Here is a 24,680-nt window from a genome sequence, read left to right on the forward strand (position 1 = left end):
TGTCGTAAGAGGAGGTCAGGCTCGCTGACTTGGTTGACCATGTCATCATATCCCAATTGTGTAGATCGATGCTCATGCTGTTGATCACCAATTGTCTGGTCAAGATTTGTTTATTTACAGACCGCCAGCTGGAATATTTCTGAGTGTTGCTGTAAACAACAAACAAACACACAGGCTTTTGCTCAGCGATACTCCTTGTAAGGTATAAGCTTTATAATACCATATTGTCATTCATTACTATCTCCCATTTTCAAAACAAGCAAGATGACATGTGATGGTCATGCATGATATTCAAGAAGATATCGCAAGATAATTTTCACATTAACATCAAGAGTCACCACTGGATTCCAGCTATTTTGCTATTTCTTAAAATAGCCCTATTATGTTTGCATGTAGTCAAACTACAATAAATATCACTATTACCAAGTTAAAGTATGACAATTATGATTTTAAAGGCAACAGTAGTAATCTGATCGTGTTTGCTATAAATAATGGTGAGCTGGTACAGTTTGTCACATGACCATATGTTCTACAGATCTACCCACAGAAGAGATCAAATTTCGTAATTTAATAAAGATTTGTTGATACACGATTCCTGATGCTTGAATGATAACTGTGGAAAAAATATTGAAATTCATAGGAGCCATTAAACCCCGTAGTTCAAGCAAATTTGTTGCGCCATGAAGGGCGTTTTCACCGGTCTGTAGTTTTGTAAGTTGGTACAGCCTTTGTTGTTGATTTGTCATGTTCCTGTTCAAAGGTCAAGGTCAGGGTTAAAATGACTTATTCAGCTGCAATCCCTTTTCAGCCATGTTGAATTTATGTCTCTTTGCAATAATCAGTGACCTATATGAAATAAATGTCCCCCATTTAAAATAAAAATACCCATAAAATTTGTTAATAATAAATGAACCAAAGTATCATAAAGATGATTAAGTAAATATCCTCCTCAAGTAGACATTTCACATAGATGTCTGAGTAAACAAAACAGTCTGAACAAACATGAACTGTATTAACACATTACAGGCCTTCACTCAGTTTGTAGGACATTGAAATAAAAAGTAAAAGCTTGAATTGACTATAGTGTCCCTACTTTAGTCTGTCTCACAGTCCCAGAACCTGTGAAGGTCCGGGTTAGAATATCTTCAGCAACCCATGCTTGTCGTAAGAGGCGACTAACGGTATCGGGTGGTCAGACTCGCTGACTTGGTTGACAAATGTCATCGGTTCCCAATTGTGCAGATCGATGCTCATGCTGTTGATCACTGGATTGTCTGGTCCAGACTTGATTATTTACAAACCGCCGCCATATAGCTGGAATATTGCTGAGTGCAGCGTAAAACTAAACTCACTCACTCGCAGTCCCAGAATTTGATAGCCATAAAGTGGTATTCTTCATTACTGATTTTATCATAAGTTTGATTTTCATTTGGAAATATATCTCGGTTAACAATATCATTTTAAAAAATGATACTGGCTCTTAGTCAGTACCTAAAGAATACTTCTATTCTTTTATTTTACAAACATAATGTGATTTTGGAAGAACTGGAATCTGCTTCTGGAATCTACCCATCTGTCTATCACTGTCACCTTGAGCTTATTAGCAGCTTGAGAATGAGATCATTTGCAAATGAACAATACAACGGAAACAAAATCTTCGAGGCAATATCTGTTCCCATTTCTGAACCTTGATTGGTTTTCCATGATCTATGCATGTACATTGAGATATCACAAAGAGCACATATTAATTAATTTCTTCAAAATAAACAGAACCACCACCAACAATGGTGGAAGCTCACTGGATGCCCTTATTGGAATTACCCTTAATGGTTTTACTTAGTCAAAAAAGGTTCCCCTCTGTGAAAGCTTGTTCAGATTTCTGAATGCAATGATAATAGGATGTGTAAGATTAATTTGGATCCTATTTCTGTATTTCATACTCTGATATCATGTAAAGATGTGATATCATTACACTTAAAGATATCAAAAAGAAACAGTTGATTAATTTGACTGTCGTTAAAAGTCCTGTTTTTGCCAGGGCCTAGTTCCTGTGTAGCAATTACTATACGACGTATATTTTAAATATATGTCAGGGTAGAGATTGCGATCTGGTAGAATCAGAGATTCTGCAAGTAGAGATTGCGATCAGAGACTGTCTACCAGTAGAGACTGAAATCGGAATCTCTACTGGTACAATCTCCGATCCTACTAGTAGAGATTGCAATCGTAGTCTCTACTGGTGAAGTATCTGATTATACAGAATAACCTATACAATCGCAATCTCTACCAGTAGAAGCTCAAATCTGATCTTACTAGAAGAGACTGCAATTCTACACTTATACAAGCAGTGAATAGTTAGAAAAAAAAAATGTAATATATAGAACAAACTTTATGGATAACAACTTCTTTTATTCGTGAGTGCGACGTTTAGACTGAGTTGACAAAGGTACAAGAATCTGTATCGAAACGTCGCACTCACGAATAAAAGAAGTTGTTATCCGTAAAGTTTGTTCTATATTGTACTTCCCAACTTCTAAAATGCCACTTAAAGAAGTTAAAAACAAAATGTATTTTCATATATTGTAGAATATAAACATAACAAATATGTCACAATAGTGAGTTGTCAGATCCATGTCACCCTCTTATTAAGCTTAACATGTCTCTGATCTCACCTCTCTGACCAGTAACTCACTGGTGTAATTGTTCACTGTGTCCGCCCAGGAATTCAGTCATTTCCCCTCCAAGACTCTGATTGCAATCTCTACTTAGTAGAATCAGAGATTCTACCAAAAGAGACTCGAATCACAATCTCTACTGTAGACTTGGCTTAGTCTCTAAATATATATAATATATAGTAACCATCAAACCCATTTAAATTGAAAAGGAACCGAGGGCAAACCAGAGATTCCTGAACCTGAGGAAAGCCAGACTTATTTAGGGCTTTAGCACTGCAGAGAGGGCAAGGCAGTAGGGAAAATAATGTGGTTCAGGGACTGTGGCACAGTCTATCTCTACTGGTAGAATCTCCGTTCTCTACCCTGTATATGCATAAATCTAACAATGTACATATATTATACCTTAATTTTCCCAAAAAGGTTTGCAGGTACAATTAACCTGATGAAGACAAAACTACAAGATGCAACCATCATCTGAAGCTCAATCTAACATTTTAAAGCAAAATTTTACAAAATACACCTTAAAAGCTAAACTTCAACACTTTCCTCATACAAATAATTAATAATTATTTTATGAGTAATACTCCAGAAAAAATCCCTCATTGGTAGTTTTCTTGCCATGGTAGTGAATGTTTTAGAAATTCTCGGCTGGCACCAGGCACCAATTCCAGGCCTACCAAAGAAAACTTTCCCACTGTGCAGAAAAACGCAGAAAAGCCCACATTAATCGTGGAAATAGCAACATAAACACATTACCTCGCTACTGAAAGAGTAAAAACGGCAACTTTAAATCGCTAACACTGCATCATAAAACGAGGAGCCCGCAACTTCGATTTTGCGCATGCGCACATGGAAGAGGAAGTCTCGACCGCATGTTGACATTTTCCAGCTTGGACAAATGTTACATTACTTTTTAAGTATTTCTGTTGTGTTATTTGGCATTTATCATCATGATACTTGTGTGCACACTTGTTTAGTTTACGTTTCATTCGTATGAAACGATTGACAGCAATTATTTCGACATATTTAATACTTTTTCTATGCGAGGCGATTCACGGTTGCTCAGAATTTGGAAAGACGCCCGGATCGTAATGCGCATGCACAGTAGAGGTCAAAGTTCACTGATACAAAAAATGTTGCAGTTTCATGGTTTTTCGTTGCCGTTTTTACTGTTTCAGTAGCGAGGTAATGTGTTTATGTTGCTATTTCCACGATTAATGTGGGCTTTTCTGCATTTTTCTGCACAGTGGGAAAGTTTTCTTTGGTAGGCCTGAATTCTGTGCAGTGTTCGAAATAGCCACTGGCCCGCTAGCCACTGGCTAGTAAAGATCCAGTGGGGCCAGTAAATCTCCACAGTCACTGGCCCGACTAGTAAATGAACTTTCAAGGGCTCATTTTGTAAATATATCACTCTCTCCGACTTGTTAAGCTATAATACACTTTTAAATCATGCAAGATTATGGCCTGATAAAAATGTTCATCATATTAGCAGCTTAATGATGAAACCTGTGTCATGCCGACAATATCTTATTCTCATCTATTTTAGGAATATTTGCTTAGTTTCTACATTCAAATTTCGGGCTTGTTAATTATTTTGTGGGCTAGTAACTTTCAGGTATAGCTAGCCCAACTAGCTAGCAGTTGGTAACTATTTCGCACACTGATTCTGTATATAGCTTATGTGCATCAGGGCTCCAGATAACTTTCAACATCAGGAGTACGTACTCCTTATTTTTTCAATACAGGAGTACTGGAAAAACTTACGAGTACAGTTAGAGTACTGAAGGAATTTAATGGAGTACCAGTAATCTTGTGTTTCGTTTCATAAATGTACCACAACACTGCTACTCTTGTGTAAACAGGTCAATAAACAATAAAACAATACTTTTTCAGATAAATATGTCTGTAAATTATTCGTACACCATTGCTGTGGTGCGTATCTGCTACGTTTTCTAAATTATTTCCTACCGTATCGTGTATATTTTTTATCCGTACATACGCCGATACGGCAGTTATCTGGAGCCCTGGTGCATACAATGTTAAATTAAACTGAAAATAAATTCAATGTTCCATGAACAATATGCGATAGAAAGGAGTTACAGAACATGTTTCTCCATCCCCTGCAAAACGTTGTCTTGGGCAAGGCGATGTAAACAAGAAGACAAAGTCATCAATTTCCCCTGCAATGGTAATTACTCTTCCTGAATATGCCAACTAGTTGGTTCTTGAATACCCACAAAGTGGAAGGAGAGTATTGAAAGGTTTCACCACCAGTCCTATGCCATTCTCTTCCAACTGCATGTGCCAACATTGAATGGTTTTAAAGTTCTGCTCCGCAAAGGAACACTACCACCAATTTCAGTCTAAGTCAAACTTGTTGCCATGGAAATGCGAAAATTATTATATTCAGAAATCCAAAACTACCGAACGGCACCAGTTCACCACAAGACCCATCTATGTGCCAAGTTGGTGAGGAAATATTGAATGTTTTTTATGTTCTGCTCGAGAAAAGACAAATTTGCACGGAGGGATGGACTCCATTTTAATCCACCCACAAAACATGTTGCAAGGCACAGAAAACTAACAGTCAAAGTAAATAAGCATGTACCGTAGTTCTGTTTACAGTTTTGGTATTTTATCTGCAACAACAAAGTTTAGTTCACATACTCACAACAGAAACAGCTCCGGTGTTTCGGGAAAGCTGCATGTGAGCCTTTCTGTGTAAATAATCCAACAATTACTACTTTCTTGTCATCCATGCTTCATGGTATACACCCACACCTCTGTAACTGCTAACATTCACATGACACTCAATTAATGAATTTATTACAGACATAATCAGAGGTAGCCCCACAGAAAATTAACTGACAAAGGCCAGCGAAGGAACTAAATACCATTCTTCCCTGCCTCTGATCAATTAAAGGTTTACATTTCCCGTGTCTGGGGTAATTATTCAATCTAACAGGGTTTTATATCCAGGTATTACACAGTAAATGTATTATATGTTATGTAATATGTACGATCAATCAAAAGGTAACTGATAATTGATAATCAATGTTATCTTGCACAGAGGATTTGTCAATAAAAGTTAATATATGTTGGACTACTGGACGTGAAGTAACTAGTGTTGGGAATTGGTTAAAATCTCACAATTGATGATTGGTTCATTACAACCGATCAATCATCAAAAAAAATTGGTTAGCGTGATTTATCAAATTCTCCTGGTTATGTTTGTTAATGCACAAAAATATATAGAAAAATCATGTACTTCGGTGTTTTGGTCAAATTGCACAAAATGCATTTACAAATTTCGCATCTTTAAAGGAGGACTAGTATGTTAGGAACATAAAATTCCTAGAATCTTTAAGCTAATTTCAATCATGACAAGGAACGAGCTTGTAGTACTTATGAAATGTAGCAGACAAAACTAACCTTGTGAAAAATGTTAATGCAAACAAGTGTGCCAAAATTGTTTGTGTTCGATTATGAGAAACATGATCGATTGCTTGGTCGTTTAGTCATTACGACCAATCTTCGATTATTTCAATTAATCGAACCACCACTAGAAGTAACTAAAACTAAAGAAACTAAAAATACTACACGTTTTGTTCATTACGCAATAAATGTTAATTGACTGCTCAGTGTTGTTTTAAAGAACATTGGACATCCTGAAAATATTTGTCATGTGTGCTGCGTCAGCTGATCAACATGACTTGACACTATGCCAAACACCCGAAACAAATCTGCCCAAAGCGATCTTACGGCTATTAGGGTTGGGTATTGCCAAAATATTCGTATTGCGATATATTGTGATGTGTGTTGGCGTATTGCAATATGTATTGCAATATATTGTGAAAGTATAATACACGGTTTAAGGTAATGAAATTACTGTTTCCTTTCTTTTGAAACAATGCCACTGGCCCCTGTCAGGTGTCACATGTGATTGTACAAGAGGTCAATTGAAAATGTTTCCAAAGTGAAGACTTCGCTCTGAAGTGTGGAACTCGAGAAAAAGCGTCTGCAGCGGCGTCCGCCATTTTGGTTTGTTTATCCTTACAACGAGTGCCGGTATCAATCTATATTTTTTATTTATATGGTTTAAAAGTCACGCAAATGCAATTATATGACCAATAAACATTCTCAAAATTATTAATGTTTCATAATATAAAGGAAATACAAATGTTATTAGTAGTTTTGACAATATCACGAAAATTACCGATCGTATCGGGTGAACCGGTTTGCGAAAAGTGTACCGCAATATATCGTATTGTGAAGTTCGAATTGCAATATACCGGTTAAGCGGTATTATCACCCACCCCTAACGGCTATGATAATCGTAAAGCTGTTTAAGTGTGGGAGTTACGATCATCCTTGCTCTAAGATCGCTTTGTGCAAGTGGATCCTGAAACCAACCTGTCAAACTTTATTTAATGATATTTAGGAGTGATCTTTGTATAAATTCCTGGATTGTAGACAGTGTACGTCCCATGGAGTCATGGTCCACATTACTTGGGCACTCACAATTCATTCAGTTTGTAGCTTGAATCTCTGGAATAACTCTTAATCCACTAGATTTGTGAAATTCTGATGCCAAAAATGAAATCAGGGGTATCCATTTACTCTATGTACCAAATTTTGTTTAAATACACCAAAAAACAGCAGTGTTGTGGGAAAATTAAGATATTTTTGGCGAAAACAGCGGTCCACAAGTTTCATTCATTACATGTACGAAATTGAGTCAAACCTGGACCTAGAATTTTTACACTTTATTTGCCTCTAAAATATTTATTTATGGTCAGTAGATTGCCAGCTATCAGACAATGTTATTTATAATCAGTTATCCGTAATATGAAAAGATCATGTGGTATAGTTACTGTGAGATCAGTTGAGGAGAAAACATAAGTAACGACATCCCAAAAGACTATACAAGGGATTTATCCAACCTTTTCTATAGTCTGTTTGGCTCAAAAGCGGACTGATGAATTGCAACCCAACTCGAAAACTAATGAACATATAATACTCAATGAAACGCTGATCATAATCAAAACATCAGACCAACTCTGTGATTTATTTGCAGAATGTATGTCCTAAACATAAAAAAGTTGTTTAACAAACTATCATTAAAATTTTCACAGTTCACTATGTTTATAGGAGGAGTGCAGAGAAAGGGACAGCCAGGTGTTTGAGAAGCACGTGCACAAGTGCCAACAAAGTTATTGATTCATTAACCTGTGCTGTGCCGTTTCCATCCTTTCTAGAACAGTCCTTTCCTTATGTCTAATCAGTGAAATTAAATTACTGTGACCTAGATGACAATGAAGTTTTGTAATCACCTTATTCAACTACTCTTTGTACATATTAAGACTTCACCTGATTTGAATGTGTTGAATACTGGGTCACAGGCCACAGGCCATAGGCCACAAAAATTATGGACCTTAACAGCATCAGATGCCGAACAGTGAGGATGATTTTAGAGTGTTTTCAGTGTGGGTGAATCAGTAACCAAGGCAACTTTCAAACGAGATAAACCACCTAATGCCAAATAATCACCTTGGGTCTTATGTTTGTTCCAAATTATCATAATGACAATACAGATGATGTAATACTAATGAAGGATTCGACAATTACACAAGATTTATCTGCTCTATGCAAATTTCATGGATGTGTAATCGTCATCCCTTGGACGTAACAGGTAATGGCATCTCGAAGACCAAAAATCTCTCTGAAATAGGGAGCGAGTCTTGATCCCTTCCACCGACATAATCCTTGAGCTAGAATAAATACTGGTTCTTGTGAAACCATCTTATCCAGCCTCATGTAAGAATGTCGAGTTTTGATTGGTTCACGTGACTCTGATAAAATACCATGTACACCCGTGAATCGCCAATCCGCGAGCAGGGAGTACAAAAGTCATATTATCCCGCCACGCCTTGGTGACCACGTGAAGTGAGAAAAGCCGCATCGCCAAGTCTTTAGTAACGTGCGCTGCATTGAGGTCAATCGATCAGCTGTTGTCAACATGGCATCTCACATAAATAAAAACAAGTCGATTCGATGCATATTGTTTTCTTTTGATTTAGTAAAAACATTCGGCTAGATAAATGCGTTATCACATCGCGTCTCGGGAAACACGGGGTTTTATCAGTCCCTCGTAAGGTTGTATTCATACCTTACTCGAACTGATAAAACCCCGGGATTTCATAGCTCTTCGCCACTCATTTGACAACTTATATTGTCGGTTTCATATATATTTGATAATGATTATGTCAATGCATGATAATTGAGAGAGACAAAACATGTTTATCTCCACTGTATGACAGAGGAGTGATATATGTCAGGAATGTTCCAACATCTACAGCCTTTGTGTCTACCTATCAATTTAATGTTACAATCCAGACTTCTCAAAGACCATCATACAACACTTGCTCAAAAAGTCTTTAATCAGGGATAAAACATTCAAGGCATCAGTAAGGGTGGTGCGGTAGCAGTTAAAGCGTTCGCTCATCACGCCGAAAGAGTCGGGTTTCATTCCCCACATGGCTACAATGTGTGAAGTCCATTTCTGGTGTCCCCCGCCATGATATTGCTGGAATATTGCTAAAAGTGGCATAAAACTAAACTAACTCACTCTCTCACTCAAGGCATCAGTAAAGGTTTCATGGTAGACATGTGGTGGACGGTTCCAAATTTGACACATCTGTGATGAAAAAAAACCCAATCCCACGCAAATACATATTTTGACCTGGATCTAGACTAACACATACTCTCTAAAACAAATATATTTTAAATAGAAGCAAAAAAACCAGTGTAAGTTGAAAAGGAGCCCCATGTTAGAATTGATCTTCAACAACCCATGACATTGCTGGAATATTGCTAAAAGCAGCATAAAACCATATTCACTCACATGTAGAATTATCAAAGACTAGGTCTTCAGTAACCCATGTTTGTTGTAAGAGGTGACTAACAGGTTCAGGTGGTCAGGCTTGACGACCTGGTTGACACATGTCATAATATCCCAATTGCGTAAATCGATGCTCATGATGTTAATCACTGGATTGTGTGGTTCAGACTCGATTATTTACAGACCACCACCATATAGCTGGAATATTGCTGAGAGTGGCGTAAAACTAAACAAAGTCAGCTTTGCAAACCAGTGGACGAAAGCATGACAACTTTCTATGATGGAGAAAATGACTCCTAAGTAAATGAACCAATTACAGTCCAACCAATCGAAGAAATCGTTTCTAAGGATACGACATATGAGTCAACAACATCTTTATTGCAACTCAATTGGCACAGAAGTGAAGGTTCTTACAATGTTACCACACAAGTGTTCAACATCATCGACTGCCTCCGTGGTGTAGTGGTTAGAGCGTCCGCCCGGAGAGCGGAAGGTCGCGGGTTAGATCCCCGACCGCGTCATACCAAAAGACGTTAAAATATGGTACTTGTTGGTCCCTGCCTGGCGCTCGGCATTAATGGGTACAAGGACTGGTCGGCTCTGAGTCAGTATAATGTGTCTGAGTGGGGTATTCATGCTTCACTGTGGCATGGTATCTCAGTGGGCTAGCACTATAAAACCAGCTTAAGTCTGGGCTAGTACAAGCAGCCGCACATACACATACACACGCATGCACGTCGTCATATGAGCGAAATATTCTCAAGCACGACGTTAAACCCAATTTCACCTCACCTCACCTCAACATCATCAACATCGCTCCTAATTGTCATAAATAACTATTCATCCAGATATCTTATCCGTGACTAGAACTTCCTTATGATATTGAGAGAAGTTGAAAATAAATTTCTAAATGATTTATTTTCAGGTATTGAATCAATAAGAGAGTGAAGAAAACTTTTAATAAAACTATTATGTACAAGAACGTTCGACCTCTTCATCTAACAAAAATAGATTTGTATTTTCATACTTCTAAAGAACCGGAAAAGGATAATGATTTCTCAGATCAATAGATATGTCTATTTGCTGAGTGAAATAACACCCTTCATAGGTGAAGCGTAGGTTTGTTCTGTAATAGAAACTCCAGTAAACAGAGAATCTCTCTCTCTGGAGTGTCATCTATATGAAATACATGAAAACTAATCTATTTAAGTACATACCTCAGAAGTTATATTTGTCCAAATTATTATATTCTCAATCATTATGAAAAACAATGTACTAATTCAACGACCAAATTATTAATAATTGCAGTATCTTGAGTATTATCAGAGATATTTGGGGAGTTAGGGATCTTTACAGTGAAACTTCTGGTCAATTGGTAAAACATAAAATAACTTGCATTGTACAGAATTAGTTAGGCCTAAAAAACAAGCTTGTGGTTCCGATTTCCCGACCGACCCTAAATATTCCCGCCGAGCCTAACAATTTTACTCACCACATAATAAATTAAATTTATTTTCTGACACATGAGACTGATGAGTAATGTAAAAATATTTTGCAAAAAAAACCCAAAAACCTACCTACCTACCCTAGTTCTGAAATGTAGGAAATCGGAACCATAACATTTTTTTTTTGTGGCCTTAATCATCTCCAGGTTAAAATTGAATTGGTAGCAAGGAAAAAAAAAAAAATATGTTATTAAAAAAAATCTAATAACCGATAGCAGCATGACAAGCAACTGTTGCAGCCTTTTAGTATTCCAATCTAAAAAGAACAATTGTTTTTCTCTAACTTTATTTATAGGTTGGCAGATACGCATAAAAGGAGCAAGTCTTGAATAAATACATATTAATGATAACAATACTTTTGGATCCTGTAAATTTGATCTTAGCTGCAGATAGGGGAATACTACCTTCATTGTCAAGTAATTTTATTGATTTGTAAACAGATCCGGATAAGAATTGGTCTTCAGTAACCCATGCTTGTCGTAAGAGGTGACTAACGGGATTGGGTGGTCAGGCTCGCTGACTTGGTTGAGACATGTCATCGTATCCCAATTGCATAGATCGACGGTCATGATGTTGATCACTGGATTGTGTGGTCCAGACTCAATTAGTTACAGACTGCTGCCAAGTAGCTGGAATATTGCTGAGAGCTGCATGAAACAACAAGCATTGTCACTAAGGTGACATAATCCCCTGCCGCAAATTATCAAGTCAAACTTAAAAAGTAATGAAAGTGAAGGTCGTAATTTAAGATGAAGTTAAATGTCAACAAAAACATGACCAGTCAACCTCTCTTGATATCTTGCTCTGTAGTTGTTCAAACGCACAAATATTTCCAAGACTCGATTTTGACCTTGACCGCCTCCGTGGTGTAGTGGTTAGAGCGCCCGCCCGGAGAGCGGAAGGTCGCGGGTTCGATCTCGACCGCGTCATACCAAAAGAGCGCGGTATCTCAGTTGGCTAGCACTATAAAACCAGCTTCAGTCTGGGCTAGTACAAGCAGCGACACATACACATACACACGCATGCAAGTCGTCATATGAGCGAAATATTCTCAAGCATGACGTTAAACCCAGTTTCACCTCACCTCACTTTGACCTTGACATGAATGTCTTTGTGAATGAAATATGCAAAAATAGTAATAAAGAAATTGCTTATTGAAAACCATTCAAGGGAAGTCTTGAAATTCTATGAAGAAAATCCAGTGAACTGTTCTTGAGATATCTCGCTGACAATCTTAACATGCAGTTTAACACGCTGAAATCTTCAAAGTGTCGCCGTGACCTAGAAAATTATGTGAAGGTCACCAAAATCAACTGGAACGTGCACCTTCCCTAGATGAAGCTTGGTGTCAAATATGAAGGAAGTCCAGTGAATGGTTCTTGAGATATCTCGCTGACAATCTTTACACGCAGGTTAACATGCTGAAATTTTTAAAGTGTCATCGTGACCTTGAAAATAAATTGAAGGTCACCAAAATTGACTGAGCCCTGCGCCTTTCCTCGATGAAGCTTGATGTCGAATATGAAGAAAATCCAGTTAACGGTTCTTGAGATATCTTGCTGACAAGGGTAAAACGTTAAAGTCCCCTTGTGACCTTGAAATGAAGGTCAAGGTCACCAAACCTGACTGGGACCTTTCTTTTGCTGTGATGAACCTAGGTACCAAATATGAAAAGAATCCAGTCTAAGGTTCTTAAGATATTCCAATTCATAAGTGCGTACGTATGTACAGACAGACGGAGGAGCCTAATACTATATCCCCCGCTTCAAGCTAAACACGTCGGGGGATAACAAATCAACCAACCTTACTGTACAGATTTCGTATCTATGTTTGGAATCAACATGTTACAATTTCATATATAGTTAGTGAATGAGCAATCAACTAACTAACTAACTCAATCAATGCCTTGTTGTCCTCAAGTGACCTCAACTATCAGCTCAATCAATGTCTGTGATTTGTCCACAAGTGACCTGGTCAGTAGAGGGCATTATTAGTTGTCACTAGCCTGATATCTCTCACCAAGGTGGGGGGGTGAGGTAGCCTAGTGGGTAAAGCGTTCGCTCGTCACGCCGAAGACCCGGGTTCGATTCCCAGCATGGGCACAGTGTGTGAAGTCCATATGTGGTGTCCCCCGCCATGATATTGCTGGAATATTGCAAAAAACGGCGTAAAACTAAACTAACTCACTCACTCACCAAGGTTCTTATTCATGAGGGGCGGTGGGGTAGCGTTGTGGTTAAAGCATTCGCCTGTCACGCCGAAGACCCGGGTTTGATTCCCCACATCGGTAAAGTGTGTGAAGCCCATTTCTGGTGCCCTCAGCCATGATATTGCTAGAATATTGCTAAAAGCGGCATAAAACTAAAACTCACTCACTCATTCTTATTCATGACATCAACGCAAGGAGAACACAAATGGTTAATGTTTAAAAAAAATTCATTTCTGTAAGGATTCGTTATTTTTGTTGGTCACAAGCCCTCCAGTTGCTTAGTTAAGAGTGAGTGAGTGAGTGAGTGAGTTTAGTTTTACACCGATTTTAGCAATTACCTCATTCAGTTGATTGGTTCAAACTGTTAATTAAACTGACCAATCAGCTTCAAGGACAGGATTTGGTATATAAAAGTGCAAATTAATACATGCCTACAACATATGAATAAATATCACTGAAATGAACTTCTTGTTCATGAACATATGCTAATTGGAAGTCATCTGACACACCATTTCAAGCAGAATTATTTATGAAACAAGTCGACTCAGTGACATTACAAACACACGAAGATCTAAGGATATCAAATTACTGGACATCGGAACGACCTTTAACAAACTATCAGCAACCGTTGTAACATGAAGCCAACATCATCCAGACAGATTTCTCCGTCTATGGTTCCAGATACACAAACGTCAATCCCGTTTCAGCCTAATCTTCTCAGAACGACTTTTCACAACCAATGTAAAGGCAAACATGATGTCCATGACATGATCATGATGATTTCTCAATCTCAATCTTTATGGTTTTACAAACGCTAATTCCTTCTGAGCATTCTTTTCGCAAAGTATTTTGACAAAGGTTTCGATTCAGAAATTGAAAACTGAACAAATGAAAATTATGGAGTATCTAATAGTTGGCCGAGATTGTACACCAGTTCTCCTACTATGGAATCACAGGGGCTTGTAACACTAAAAGTACTATATAGTACTTAGTACTATATTAAGACCCCGTTAGTGACAGTATATACCTTGATGGCAGTTTTTAGCGTTACAAGCCCCTGTGTATGGAATGTCTTCTAATTCAAATGTTTAATGGATGAAAGTTCAATGCTATATCCTTCAATTGGAGGCCCTCATATCGTTGTTGAACCTAAGTGAGCACGCGGATCAGATTTTAATGAGATGAACTCGATGATTTGAGAATACAATGTAGATTTGATCCAAAAGAGTAAATATACACTGAATATGCCATTAACACCCAATATGATCAAATCCTCAAAACATATCGGGAGTCCTTTACATGTCCTTCACGATCAAATAGTCAAAATATCATTATCTATAATCAGCACAAGCTATCTTGTTCTATGAACAAATAAGGCTTTCTGACCACTTGATAGGCTTTGTTGCCATGGTAACCTGAATCTACAGGAAACAAAGATAAACACAACACACCTTCCTTTGGAATCTGATAAGGTTATCCCAAATAACTTTATGGCAAATAAAGTGTTAAAGTGTCATATAAAGCCGATTGGTTCTTATATGTTCATGATCCATGTCAGAAGTTGAAACAAAGTTCAGAAGATTTTAAATCAAAATATAAACCTCCAGTGATGTCACTCTATTGTCTAACCAGTTTCTCCTCTTACAGACTTCTGGTGTCCCCTGCCATGATATTGCTGGAATATTGCTAAAAGCGGCGTAAAACTAAACTCAGTCAGTCAGTCAGTCCTCTTACAGAGAAAATTCCTACAGGCTGTTTTGCGGGCATTCTCCAAGAAATCCCTGATATTTCCTGAGGAACTGCTCTTGACTTTGAATTATCTTCCTTGTACAAGATTTGAAGATTGATATAAGTTTGTCTTGCAATTACTGAATACGATTGTAAAATATCACATCACTGAAAACTTCCAATATATTGTGAAGATGACTGGTTTCGAAACTAGAACGGTTTGCTTATGAACATGGCTGTTTTATTCACTAGGCTACGAAGGATCGCTGTGAAGATCATGATTGTTTGTCAGCATGAACCATGTGTACCTCACAAGAAGGGTAGTGCATGCAGCGGACACGAAGGACACGCGTAGCGTGTGCAAGGTATCGACTGCCAGTCGCATCCCAGTTGATTTCAACAGTAAATACCAAATATTGAAAATATATCTTCAGTCAGTTCATAAGTTGGATCAAAACCCAGGGGTGGAAATAACTTTCAAATGGCTCGTGTACTCCAGTGGCACATGTAAAATTCCTTGCCCTTATAATTTTTCCACTATACCGGCCAATTTTCTTGCTGATTTTCAAATAAACAACATAATTAACATTAGAAAGACAACTGGACACCGGTACAGAGTGATATACAAATTTGCTTGCCAGACAGAAAGAAACACTGGACTAGGACGTCGGGCAATGGGTTATTTCCACCCCTGAAACCTCGGAATCAGTTTTGATCCTTCACATCTAAACTGTTTAACATGGTAAATTTATTAGAAAAATCTAATCATTTTACTTACTTCACTGATTTTCTGTAACATCTAAACCATAAGGTCTAGTGCAGGTTTAAGGGAGTAAAGTTTTACTCCATTACCCCATGATTTTGGAAATGTAATCTGCCATGGCTTGCTTCCAAATATGGCCAGTATAAAACCACAACGGGCCAACAGGATCACGTGGTCAGGCTCACTGACTTGGTTGACACGTGTCATCGTATCCCAATGGATAGATCGATGCTCATGCTCTTGATCACTGGATTGTCTGGTCCAGACTCAATTATTTACAAACAGGCTGCATATAGGTGGAATATTGATGAGTGTGGTGTTGAATAACAAACACTAAAATTTTAATAAAAATACGCGTTCGTTTTTTAAATTACATTTAGCGGTCTTAAATCAACGATAAAGGACCGCAAAATTGAAAACAGAGTAGCTTTATCTTCTAATTCATAGGGGCGGTGGGGTAGCCTAGTGGTTAAAGCGTTGGCTCGTCACGCCGAAGACCCAGGTTCGAATCCCCACATGGGTACAATGTGGGAAGCCCATTTCTGGTGTGCCCCGCCGTGATGTTGCTGGAATATTGTTAAACGCGGTGTAAAACCAAACTCAGTCAGTCAGTCAGTCTAATTCATAGATGTCAACTTCAGTAATATAAGAAACATGACATTTCAGAGAATATTCTTACTCCTTCACCAAGTGAATGATTGCACAAAAACATACTCCGAAATGTTTGAAATTTGATCTGTGCCACTCTCATGTTTCAAAGAGTCATTTTGATAGGTTGGTGATTTCAAAAACTCATAAAGATAGTAATGGCCTGGTGTCAGGGAAAGATGAAGCTGCCGGCAGAAAGGTTCGTCAGTCTTCTCCAAGAGTTGAGAAAATAAAATACCAGCTGGTTAAATGAAATACAGGAAGGTTAAATGAAATGCCAACTGGTTAAATTATGTACTAACTGTATTAATGAAATATTGACTGGTTAAATGAAATACTGACTGGTTGATTGAAATGCTGACTGGTTAAATGAAATACTGAATATTTAAATGATATACTGACTGGATAATTAAAACGCTGACTGGTTAAATGAAATATTAAATTTGTAAATGAAATACTGACTGGTTAAATGAAATAACTGGTTAATTAAAATGTTGACTGGTTAAATGAAATACTAATTGGATAAATGAATTACTGATTGGCAAAAAATTTATTAAGAGCTGCATTAATATTTCTATTGTGTTTAAGTTAATGTCATAGTTATTGACAGACAAAATGTACCAATGTCCAATATTTTCTTGTGCATCAAATTCAATGATGAGTAATCAACCTGAACATGGAAACTGACCCACTATCTGACTCATATGGCAGTGATGGAGATTAGGCTTCCAATATTCCCACTGAAGAAATCAACACGTCCTTGACAAAGTGGACGATAGATAGATTCCCACCACAGACCTCATCACATCCTTGACAAAGTGGACGATAGATAGATTCCCACCAAAGACCTCATCACATCCTTGACAAAGTGGGCGATAGATAGATTCCCACTGCAGATCTCATCACATCCTTGACAAAGTGGGTGATAGATAGATTCCCACCACAGACCTCATCACATCCTTGACAAAGTGGACGATAGATTCCCACCACAGACCTCATCACATCCTTGACAAAGTGGGCGAAAGATAGATTCCCACTGCAGATCTCATCACATCGTTGACAAAGTGGGCTATAGATAGATTCCCACCACAGACCTCATCACATCCTTGACAAGGTGGATAGATAGATAGCCTCATCAGATCCTCCTCACCACAGACCTCATCACATCCTTGACAAAGTGGGTGATAGATAGATTCTCACCACAGACCTCATCACAGACCTCAATACATCCTTGACAAAGTGGACGATAGATTCCCACCACAGACCTCATCACATCCTTGACAAAGTGGGCAAGGGTTAGATTCCCAGTGGACATAGCTAGCCAGTCCAATGTCCATATGCATTCACATATAACCGGTTTTGACCTGTGCATGGTGGTCTGGCAGCTTCCAGTTCAAAATTTCTGCCATTAATACAAGCAAATCTAATTTCATTAACGTATTCAGTACAGATGTCCATTCACAATTACCAAATTAGCTTGCTTGTCATGTGTTGTAACGTCACACACACTACCAATCAGGTTCAAGAATTGTTGTGCTCACAAACCAACTACCACCATCAACTGTAATCGTAGGCAAAACCTAGATTTACATCTAATAACAGTGTTCTTGAACAGCCGTTTCTGGCAATGCCCAGCTCACCCAATCCTTGCTGTTGACAATACATAGGCCTACGAGATTCACCATCCTATCAGTGAACAGACTTTCTCTAATGATAACAAAATAATGCTGTTACCAACAACAGGTATTCGAGTTTGCTCCATGATTTATTACTGGCATTCAAAGGACTTGTTACCGACTGTATGCCAACATGGGTAACCCTGTTATGGCGGACACCTATAGTAAGGGAAATAACTCTGGGGCATGTGCGCGACTGCGATGACATTATAATTATCAACAGGAACATATGTGGAAGCAGCGGTGGCTGAGTGGTCTAGGCGTCTGACTTTGTGTGCTGGCGATTAGGTGCCTGACTCTGAGGGTGTGGGTTCGAATCCCGGATGGGACTCAACCCCCAAAAAGTACTAGAATCTGTACTTTACTAAGAAAGTGTAATCCCAAATATAACATATGTTACATTTGACCACTTTCTAAATGGCATTGTGTATTTCAGGAACATATTTGAACCTACTGCATAGTGAAATAAATGTAATGAGATGATCTTGTCCCCATGAAACAAATCCATAATTTCATCAGTTCATTGAAAAACTCTCACTAAGGAATCTTAAGCATGTGTTCATCTCATATGCATTAGTGAATGTGAGGTCACCTATAGATACACACATTTTGGTTCATGCATGCAAGTGCATCATGTGCTGTTCATGCATGATGTAAGGGGCGGTGGGGTAGCCTAGTGGTTAAAGCGTTGGCTCGTCACGAAGACCTGGGTTTGAATCCCCACATGGGTACAATGTGTGAAGCCCATTTCTGGTGATCACCGCCGTGATGTTGCTGGAATATAGCTTAAAGCGGCGTAAAACCAAACTCAGTCAGTCAGTCAGTCATGCATGATGTAAAATGTCAGTGTGATTAAATGAGCTGAGATACATGACTGAATGAAAATTAACACCTCAACAATAGCTACATTCAAATGTTTTCTCTTATATTTTGGTGGTATATATACAAACATGAATAATACCTATAAACATACAAAAGGACAAAAGTGACACTGTGGTAAACAACAGTAAATTACTAGTGTCTGTCTCATCTCATTCACCTGTGTCCATTGTCACCCCAGGGTTCAACACTAAGGCACATCCGAAAGACATTGTCTAGTAATTAGCCGGTCCGGTCTGACTAGCCCAGATGGTTGTGAAGATATTTAATGAACACTGTTTCAAATCACCGTATTTGTTCAGTTTTGTTTTAAATATCTTGCACGGCATCATCTATTATAATGTGCATTACAGAGGCTGTGATTGAGCTTACTTAAGTGTAAAAAGACCATAAAAGCTACTCTTTAAGCCATAAGTTAAATGTTCAACAACAACGTTATAATAATAATATAAATTCCAATGTACTGATATGTGACAAATGTGATTTTAATGTTACACAGGATGAATTTCATTTTTTACTTGTGTGTCCATTCTATTCTGCACAAAGAAAACTGTACTTACCTAGTTATTACCATACGTTTCCATCAAGATTAAAATTTAAACAACTTTTAACAACAACAAATGCACATCCATTGAAGTCAATAGCATTATTTCTAAAGCGTAACTTGCCTGTATGAAAATGAACTAATTACATTGTTTTTGTCTGTCCATCCGCACAATATTGTTCTTATATGTTTGTACTCTTGGCCATGTGGCCTCAAATACTGAATAAACTTCTTCTTCTTCTTTAATGATAAACGTTCTTCAGAAAAATAAAAAATTAAGGTATACAGTATTCATAATGGACAAAAGAAACAAACATTATCACATAGTTTTGTGTTTAATATAGTTAGTTCTTTTAGTATGCATTATAAAAATAACCTTGTTTTGTCTTCCAACAGTATGGTCTAATTGACATTAGGTCAGATCTAGTAAATTTTAAGACACACTATGTCCACTGGCAGGGGCCCAGATAAGCTGCGTATCCGGGTAAAATACGCATATAAAATTTTCAATTACGCATTGAAAAATAATTGATGCGTTCCAATTAAGCATTTAAAATGTTAGATACGCAAAAAGTTTAAAACAAATGCGTACGGAATATATTTATAAAAATCGCTTTCGTAATGAAAAAGACATCGATTGCTATCAAGTTGTACTGTTAGTATAGGACAAGTGTTGTACTGTCAGTATAAGATGAGTGATTTTTTATGAAATCATTTCCATGATATTTAAGTTGGTTTTGATTAGGTATGACATAAGGCAGAACATACCTGCTTAGTAAACTTACTCAGTCACATAATACTTAGGTGAGTAAAATGACTGAAATACAAACATATTTGAAAGCAGTGGGTAACAGAAAATGAAATACCCACTCAACATTCATAATACCAACTCCAAAAAAATACAGTGGGTACAGTACCCACATGAGCTAAATCTTATCTGGAGCTCTGCACTGGTCAAGCAGTAACAAATGTTAGTTAACGTCGAATCCTGCAGCACACAAATAATATCTGACAATTGACAACATCTTTATGTTTCTCATTCCCATACAATGTGACCTTACAACTGCCCACATAAATATCAGTCTTCGTAAAAGTTTCTTGCCCATATCCCATTCCCACAAACATATTATACATGATATATTCCATTCAATGATTATGTATCATGTAAACCACGGCATCAAATATGTGCATGAAGCAATGAATAATATCAATCAATCTCTTTATATGTTAAAGTATGTATAGATAGATTTCAGAAGCCCATGGTTACTGAAATGGTCATACCTCACGCCTTTCCATTAGCTTAATTGTTGGCTACATTATAAATGACAGATAGGAAGTCATGAAAGATTGTGAAAATGGTAATAAATTTAATGGAGTAATCAATTTAATCAATTGTCTCAAGACATACATGATACATACATGCATGCTTCATCCATCCATACATTTCTGTATATATATCTATACATACCTACATACTTACCTACTTACATGCAGGAACATATGTACCTAACTTAGTCTACATATCTACACATATACACAGATACATACAAACATACATACATTAAAATCCAACGCTCTTTTTTTTAACATTGAGGAATTAAGATTTGACAGCCGGGTCCTATTGACCCATTCACCTACCTAAACAGCTGATTACGTCAGTGTAAGTGCATGTGTCTCTGCACTGTAATTAGTTCTAATTTTAACTTAAAACATTTGTATCGTGTGAGATCGAGTAAAGAACTTCAGTTCACACGTAGGGTGGGACGTTCCAGCATAATAATCCATAACTACATCGCCATGCCATGATTTCACCTGGTCTGTCTTGGCGCTTATGCAAGTACGAATAGAATGAAAAGAATTGGTGACGACATATATACGACATCAAAGGCAACAGGTGCCCTTTCTTACCTGTCTATTTCTACGAACCAGGTCCGATGAAGAAAACATTGTAACAATGGTCCATCATATTTTACATATTCCGCACAAAAGGACGAATATTACATATCAGCTCCCTTCGCCGAATGACAGTTACCACTGAAAACCCCCGATCATAACCTCTCGTGACAAACAGCTGGTCTGACCTTGACCTTACCACTAGGCACGAGTCTAGGTCAAGTTCACTCACAACTCGATACATATCGGTGTGTCAGAGGCTTGTTCAACTGTTCGCGATCATACGTCGACATAATTTTCATTTTTCGAACAGTATTTGCTCTAATGCGAGTAGTTCAACACGTGATTTGTTTAACAACTGCTAGATATGTATATGTATGAGCGATCATGCGTTTGACACAGTTTTGAAACGACCATTTTAGTTTGTGTACATACTCTATGTGTAGTATTTTCCTCCGACTAGTTTTTATTAGAACAAAGGACCTTAGACGAATGTTATGTAACCCGTGCCAAAGTTAAAAAACAACTTTGTGTCATATTTCATACGGGAACAAAATACCAGAGGAATCAATGTTGCTTACGTGTCTTAATGCTATTCAGTACATTTCAGTCACCAAAAGGATTTCTATCGATGAAACCAAATTTAGGACGGCTTGTATTCCACGTGATTTCACAAGCACGACTTAAACACTGTTAAAAACTAGCTGAAAGGTCAAAAACATATTAATAGGACCCACTGAGTATCTCTCAGATAAACGAACGAAAGCACACTATACAATTTCCTGCTGAAGCTTAAAAAAGGAGAAATATAAATATTACAATTAAATATGTATATATTAATTAAATTTGAGTGCAAACACTGCTTCTAGATTTAATTTACCCATTGAATCTGATTTGTGAGTATGCTAACTTCAATCTTTATATATTCAGATATTTTTTTTAGTCACATGAACTGTTTTTTTCTGTAAAATATGTTCATTTCAGAGACTAGTTGTTAGTCTATGGTAATATGTACAAACCTGTAATCCGGCACTTTTAATAATATCCGAGGGAACTACGTGTGCTCTTAAATTATGGATATTACCCTTAGTGCCGAATTTGTGACGTCGTTGTACTTCATCATAACTATTTAATACCACGTGTTGATTCAAATTATTTGTCTAGATCTCATTTACCTGCATTGTCTCCAATAAGTCACAAACATAGCCTACTCAACAATGTAATTATGTTCCAAAATTGTAAATTTACATCTGACAAGTTGCGGTTTACGAAATTCTCCAAACTGAATATTTGCATATACTACAACCGCTGAATCCTGGGTCCCAGGCAATGTATCGAGTGGTGATTCAAGACCGTGAAATCAAGACTGTTATTTCATTACCTTAGCCTCATCACAGTGTATGAAATAAGCCAAAAATCCAGCCAGACATCAGGACTGGTAACTTCAAAATGTTACCAGCCCTGAATGGATTTAACCAGACCAAATATGGTGAATTTACTCAGATGTATGGAACATCTAAAAATTTTACCAGACCATCGGGCTGGCTAGCGGTAAATTTAGACCGTCCGTCAGAAATCTAGACCGTCTCGGGCGGTCGGACGGGCCTTATTTCAAACACTGCTCATCATTAAGATAATGAATTTAAAAAATAAGCATCTAATCTGACCTTTGTCCTCATATTGGCAGTAGCGTTCCCTCTTCCTTGAGGGGGGCGGTGGGGTAGCCTAGTGGTTAAAGCGTTGGCTCGTCACGCCAAAGACCCGGGTTCGAATCCCCACATGGGCACAATGTGTGAAGCCCATTTCTGGTGTCCCCCCGCCGTGATGTTGCTGGAATATTGCTAAAAGCGGCGTAAAACCAAACTCAGTCAGTCAGTCAGTCTTCCTTGAGGGACCCGTGAAGATCCGGGCTATTACAATTGATCTTCAATAAGTCATGCTTGGCGTAAGAGGCAACTATAACGGGATCGGGTGGTCAGGCTCGCTGACTTGGTTGACACATGTCATCGGTTCCCAGTTGTGTAGATCGAAGCTCATGCTGTTGATCGCTGGATTGTCTGGTCCAGACTTGATTATTTACAGACCGCCGCCATATAGCTGGAATATTGCTGAGTGCGTCGTAATACTAAACTCACTCACCCTTCCTTGAGGATGTATAATAACTGTATGCGTAAAATGTGGGTAATCCTTGTCGGATCTTTTCAACGCGTTTTGATGCCAAGATATGTGTGCATCCTGTTGTGGTGTGTGGTCTTGCATGTGCATAGACTGACTGACTGAGTTTGGTTTTACGCCGCTTTTAGCAATATTCCAGCAACATCACCGCGGGGGGACACCAGAAATGGGCTTCACACATTGTACCCAAGTGGGGATTCGAACCCGGGCCTTCGGCGTGACGAGCCAACGCTTTAACCACTAGGTTACCCCACCGCCCCTCATGTGCATAGAGCCACAAATCAGTTGAAGTTAAGCAACGTTGGTCACGGAGTGTCCTTTGGTGGGTGACCGTGTTTGGCAGCTTGACTTCGAATTTACTCCTGCCCCACAACGAAGCACACGTGACACATGTGGTATCACCTTACGTAAGTGAATTTGTTCAAAACTGCCTCACCCAGCAGTGAATGGGTACCCGGTTGGATAAGTCATGTGACTATTAGCCCTGTAGCAGCTTGGATTAACAGACGCTTAATAAATGTCCACTATTCTCATTAAACAGTAGTAGAATTGTTTCAAATGACAACTTATTGAAAGTGCATATTATCAAAGCAAAATGACACAATATTCATGTAATCAAGCATATTTAATAATAAATCATCTTCTATAGCGCACAGTCTCCAAACACCAAGTGATTGCTCGCGGCGCTTAATCAGAATCTGATTCTTATTACCCCGGATAACCCAAGCTGCCTGTTAGGCGCTAGAAGGTTATATTCACATGACTTTATCCAACCCATTTTCTGCTGGGTGAATTAATGCCTCAATGTGTTTGGGTAGGGCGATATCATCAAATATGAATATTGACTGATCTCTTCTTAATTGGTATTACACAACGATGAACGTTTCCTTTCTGACTTGATCATTGCATGGTGATTGAAATGACGCACAAAAAAAAGGTGAGAGGAAACTAAGTAATGTCACCATTAACCTGTGAGAGCCGAACAAGCGTTAACTATGGCACAACGTGTTTGGTTAAATCATACAAATTATTTCTCGGACCTGACCACATAACTTTTTCATATGGATAACAGCTTCGTTGTTAT

The 24,680-nt window shown here is 38.0% G+C and overlaps 1 protein-coding gene across 2 annotated transcripts in view; it reads right to left on the bottom strand.

Moving 5' to 3' along the window:
* LOC124270371 (protein cycle-like) overlaps positions 1 to 21,597 on the bottom strand; it is a 134,340-nt gene extending 112,743 nt beyond the window's left edge. For both annotated transcript variants that reach the window (XM_046705409.1, XM_046705408.1), the window contains exon 1: positions 21,437 to 21,597. The gene's annotated coding sequence lies outside the window, so the exon portion shown is untranslated. The remainder of the gene's footprint in view (positions 1 to 21,436) is intronic.
* Between the last annotated feature and the right edge of the window lie 3,083 nt (positions 21,598 to 24,680).

Source organism: Haliotis rubra, unplaced genomic scaffold (assembly GCF_003918875.1).
Source record: "Haliotis rubra isolate DU_JTF1 unplaced genomic scaffold, ASM391887v1 Scf151, whole genome shotgun sequence".
Classification (NCBI taxonomy): Eukaryota; Metazoa; Mollusca; class Gastropoda; order Lepetellida; family Haliotidae; genus Haliotis; species Haliotis rubra.